At 40.9% G+C, this 6,000-nt stretch overlaps 1 pseudogene; it reads left to right on the top strand.

Moving 5' to 3' along the window:
* The first annotated feature begins 248 nt into the window (after positions 1-248).
* On the top strand, positions 249-1,632 carry LOC148033275 (uncharacterized; annotated as a pseudogene).
* Positions 1,633-6,000: the final 4,368 nt, after the last annotated feature.

Genomic DNA, 6,000 nt, shown 5'->3' with positions numbered 1-6,000 from the left:
GTCATGTGGATAAAAATCCAGTCACTAAGAGAAATGATAAAGCATACAATCAGAGTAACAGTCAACAAACTGGTCAGCAAACTACAATGCTGCAAAAGCCGGTGTCATTGGGCTCACAAAAACGACAGCTCGTGAATATGCATCAAGAAATATTACTGCAACATTAGCGTGGGAGAAGCGCTTTCTGGTCAAAAAGGGGGCCACTTTTCTGGGGCGTGTGGTAGGCCTAGGAAAGAAAAAAGCAAGGAATGGCAAAACAAGGGAAGGAAATTACTGTGGAAGGAAGCTCGAATGGGAAAGAAAAAGCAACAAACGGCAAAACAGAGGGGGAGCTGAGTACTTTCCAGATCGAACAGATGTTTAATGCTTGCATCGATGGAAAAAGGTTTTGAATCCTCATCTTGTAAAAGGGCCATGGACAAAAGAGGAAGAGAGAAAAGCAATAGCTTGCTGTGATCGGGGAGTCTGCATCGAAGAAGTGGGGAGGAGGCTTTCAACCTGCTTTTGATTACTATTGAAGAGAGCGTGTCAGCCTGGCAATCTAGGAGCAGGTTGAGGGGCTTGTCAAGCTTGTTGATGAGAGGCGCACCGAGGTTCAGTCTGCTGAAGAGGAATTTCAGAAGGAGGAGGCCAAGCTGGTAGAAGCACGCAAAAAACTAACAGAAAAGAGGCATAGCTTACTCGTGCACATAGCCGTTTTCTGCCCAGGTCTTCAATGGAGAGCTCCTCTGTCTCACCTGCGAAAGTTAAGACTAAACAGGATGTTGAACCTCCTGTCAAGCATGAAGACATCAATGAGAAGGCTCAATCTAGCAAGCCACCTTTGGTCATACTTGGTTTGAATGGGTACTCCAACCAGAGCGTGAAATCAGGGCCTAATATAAGAGTGGCAGGGGATCAAACAAAACCACTAGGGTCTCGACCCCCATCAGCTGTACCAACACGTAGTGACGAGGAGTCCTCCGATGCTCAGCTAACAAAACAATCTCCAGTAGCCAAGCTGAAGGGCGTGAAAGTTAAACCCAGTATATCATCAGAGAAGCGAATAGTAAAGAAACGCCCAGAGCCTAGACAGTACACTGATTTGGTCCCTCACATCCACTGAAGCAGCTCCTCTCTACAGTTTCGGATTATGCAAGCAAATTATGTTTCTAGTCAGCATAAGCGTAAATTAAGAAGTCTTACAGTGAATCCCACAACTGAGCAGCTCTGTGCCACAAGTGCACTGGATGGCATTGTCAATCTGTGGTAGATTCAAGGAAAAGGGATTGGCCTCTCGTTGCTGAGCTCAATTGATTGCCTTTCCCCAGGACAAAGGAGATGGCTGGAAGACATGGCATGGGACCCAACAGGAGATTGTCTATTTGCTTGCTACTCTGCAAATGGAAATGATAGCCAAGTTGCCATAATCGGGTCTTCTAGGAAGAAAAAGGCACAGTTTTTGGAAGACAAACCTCATGTGAAGGTATACTGAACACTATTGTCTTTATGCCGTGGTATGAGAACACCTTTTTTGCCACTGGACTCATTGTGACAGCATCATTTCGACGTCGTGAGGAAACAACCATAACCTTTCCCAAAGCCACATACAGGCCTCTAGCAGCAGTAGCTAACCTCACCATCATTTCATGATTCAAGGTATCTACAGAAACATCTATAATCATATTCTTGAAAGTAGTTTGGAGTTGGATCTTTTCGTTGGAGGTGCTCTTGTTGACATGTATGCTAGATGTGAGAGCTTAGAGAACGGACAAGTTGTCCTGCATAACGTGATCTCGCTTGATTGATCTTCTATCCTGAAATTAGTCAAGGTCCTCTGTGGTCGCGACTTTGCTTTCAAAAACCCTTCGACAAGGGACCCAATGAGTGTGAGGTAGTTGCAAGCGACCATTAGTGCTCAACTATGGCCAAAGAATCTCCATCTTGTCTACCTCCTTGAAATTCACTCGTACCCCTATATAGTGTCTCTCTTTCCTGTGATGTGGTCCCATAATAAGCTGCTCACATTCTTGAAAATATGCATGGGATCCAAAAAATAATTGATGTGCAAGTGGGCCCAATATGGCAACTTGTAGAAAACCGATAATTGTCGCATTCCTTTTGGATGACTCCTTGTGGACCATTTTCAACTTATACTAGCTTTGGGCATTCATTCATGTTGGAGGTCATCCAAGAAAACCTTCCTCACTTCATGATCCTCCGGCAAGAAAGTGATGTGCCCTTAATATACCATCTTCTTCATGGTTCATGACCTTCGAGAGTCTAACTATGGCCCACACAATGGATATACATGATCACCTAAGGTAACCAGACTTGTCCCAACACTCCTATTTAGTCAACATAAACTTGAACAAGCTATGTTAATATGGTGCACAAAGCGGATGCTGTATGCACACGTAGTGGACTCCAAAAGGTCCCCAAGAAGAAAGAAATCTACAAAAAGCTCATAAAGCAAGAAGAGAGGTTTGCATGACATGAGATAAAAAGACAAATTGGATACAATCTCCCTCCACGCCTTGTGTGAGAGCTTCACAAGGCACGTATTTATAAATTTATTAATCTCCAAGCTAAAAAATAACCCAATTTACAATTAGCATGCTTTTGGCTTTTGTGTTTGCTTTTTGCCCAAATAAAGAGTAAAGCGTTTGGGCGTCCTAAAAGTCAGGCTGTGCCCAAATACAATGTTCAATAATGAAATATTTAAACTGAGTGCCTATGCGCATACAAAATAATAAATGTTTGTCCAACTCTTTCATAAATAAGTTTGCCTAAATAAGCATTGATGCCATGCCTTAAGTGATAAGACGCGCACCCATCAAAATAATAATTCTTCTAGGTAATCTGAATACATGCCATCACCCGATGCTTCCCAATGCCACCATTGCTTGCTCTACACATCAACTGAAGCATTCACAATTGTTAAAAAATAATAAGATAAAACCCACAAAAGTGAATACGTAGCAGTCTTCACCTACAAAATAATTAAATAGGTTGGAACTCTGTCCTAACCTTAATTTAATACTAGTGCACTCTAAACTCATAAACATCCATTAATTTAAATATGTATTTTGTGGAATCACCCATGTGCACATTAAATTAACATGACGCCCGAAAAGGACAGGTGTCCCCGTCAACTTCTCGCACAAGGAATCCACCTTGTGTATGAGCCCCGGCAAGTACATATAGTTTACGAAGTCCACCATGAAATATACATGTAGTTTTACGGAATCCACCGCAAAAACCTCACGGAATCCATCATGGAATATGCCTCCTGGCATCATACACAAGGTGCATTCCTTGTGCGAGAGGTTGACGGGGATGGCTATCCTTTTCAGGCGTCATGTTAATTTAATGTGCACATGAGTGATTCCACAAAATACATATTTAAATTAATGGATGTTTATGAGTTTAGAATGCATTCGTATTAAATTAAGGTTAGGATAGAGTTCCAACCTATTTAATTATTTTGTAGCTGAAGACTGCTAGGTATTCACTTTTGTGGGTTTTATCTTATTATTTTCTAACAATTGTGAATGCTTCAGTTGATGTGTAGAGCAGGCAGCGGTGGCGTTGGAAAGCATCGAGGTGATGGCATGTATTCAAATTACCTGGAATAATTATTATTTTGATGGGCGTGCATCTTATCACTTAAGGCATGGCATCAATGTTTATTTAGGCGCGCTTATTTATTAAAGAGTTGGATAAACATTTATTATTTTGTATGCGCATAGACACTTAGTTTAAATATTTTATTATTGGACATTGTATTTATTCATAGCCCGACTTTTGGGATTCCCAAACACTTTACTCTTTATTTGGGCAAAAAGCAAACACAAAAGCCAAAAGCATGCTAATTGTAAATTGGGCTATTTTTTAGCTTGGAGATTAATAAATTTATAAATACATGTCCTGTGAAGCGCTCACACAAGGCATGGGGGGAGATTGTACCCAATTTGTATTTTTGTCTCATGTCATACAAGCCTCTCTTCTTGCTTTATGAGCTTTTTGTAGAGTTATTTGTTCTTGGGGACCTTCCGGAATTCACTATGCACGCATATAGCATCTATTTTGCACACCATAATATCACCAACGAGAACCGAAGCCCACTTACCTGAGCACTCCTCGAATATCCTAGAAAGTCATGCATGGTCCACATGAGAATGGCTCGTATATTGGCAGACCATCAACCGTTGTGCTTGCTCATGTCTTCCACAAGAATTCCTTGCTCCCACAAAATCTTGGGCTCATCAACTAATGAACGGAGGTAGATGTCCATATTCTTGACTTTATTGTGCCCAGGAACAAGCAAGCTAAGGATCATGTGTCCTTTCTTTGTAGAAAGCCATGGCAAGATGTTGTAGTTAACAAGGACTACACCTGTTGATACTTGTGAGGACCATACTTTAGACATGTCTCCATAGTCATGTAGTCTCCTCAAAACAATAGACAATCGTTGACACATGTATGGATGCTCTTGTAGTCCATGCCAAGCTTTTGTAACACCAATCGGACATCATCACACAGGACTCAAGCATCGTATTTTCATGTGATAATATATGATACATTAGAAACTTGAAAAAAACCAAAAGATGCATTGAAAAAGCAAAATAGTGTTTTGTATAATGGAGTCAAAAAGATCAACAGAGTATAAAATATACATGAACAACTTGGTCACACTCGCATCGCTCCACTTGTACTTTGCATGCACACTTAGGAGCGCAAGCAGCGTCTTTAGGCGAGATACTCAGCACCCATCATATAATGGTATGAACACTTTCTCTGTCAGTGGATCAGATGACTTGGCATCCATGGGCATCAATGCATCAATCATTGCCTCCATCTCAAGCTGCAAGATTGGAGGAAGGTCGCAAAAGATTAACTTCCTCCTTTGGTATCGAGGGTGTAGACTGAATCGTGCCCTCCAATTGGTGTATTGGCTCAGGCACTCCATCCATTGCACACCCATGAACTTTTCTAATTGGCCATAGTAGGTATATTCCTTAGGATGAGACGTCACCTCCTTGTACAAATTTTGCGAGCACATCTAATGTTTTTGTATATGATATTCAATTACTTTGCGAATGTAAAGCATGATGGATACACACTTTTCTTACCGTTTACTCAAAGTCTGAGATCGCCTGATCAATGATCTCTTATTGAAACTCAACGAAGCGTTGTACGTATTCTATAGGCAAGCAACAATTTCATCTAATTGCTAGCTTGTATTGAGAGCAAGGATACGGAACACGCTAGTTAAGATACGCTTTGCGATCTTGGACATCATGACCATCATCGTTCTCCATTTGATCTACGTTACGACAAACAACAAGTTTATGTTCCCCTCATTGATGATCTTCCTTCGTTTTAATGAGGTTTTAATCTCTACTTCTCTTTCTCTCCCTTTCCCTTTATTTGTTTGCCTCCATCTATCTCTCTTTATCCACTCCTTTTCTCTCCATGTGTCTCTGTCTTTATCTATACCTCTTTTTATTTTTCTCCCTGCCCCTCTTTCTCTCTCTCTCTTTCCTTTTTTTATTTGCCTCCATTCCTCCTTCTTCATTTATCTTCACACCTTTCAAATTATCTCTCTCTTTTTCTTTTTTTATTTGCCTCCCTTCATCCTTCTTTGTTTCTCTCTCCCCCCTCTCTCTCAATGTTTCTTTCTCTCCCCCATCTTCCCTCCCCACTCTCACTTCTTCTCTCTTTTCCTTTCCCTCCCTTTTGTTGAGATATTTACAATCACACCCACTGTGGCCTCTTTGTATGAGGCAATTCTGGGCTTAGGATATGTAGGCAAACTGAATCCCATATGCATAGAAAGGGAAAACTACTACCATCCAACAAGTACAAAGCATTATACTTGACTACCACTTTTCATATGGAATGAATACAATGTCATGATGCTTTGTACTTTCAGTTAAGTGTCTTGTCTTTGTTAGTCCTACACAAGATTGTGTTTATGAGTCCAAGCTACCATCTTGGAACCTAATTCACTTGTAT

Source organism: Lygodium microphyllum, chromosome 7, assembly GCF_053477565.2.
Source record: "Lygodium microphyllum isolate KBCC chromosome 7, Lygodium_microphyllum_v1.1.10, whole genome shotgun sequence".
Classification (NCBI taxonomy): Eukaryota; Viridiplantae; Streptophyta; class Polypodiopsida; order Schizaeales; family Lygodiaceae; genus Lygodium; species Lygodium microphyllum.
The sequence above is the reverse complement of the archived record's forward strand: the minus strand, read 5'-3'. Positions and strand labels throughout refer to the sequence as shown.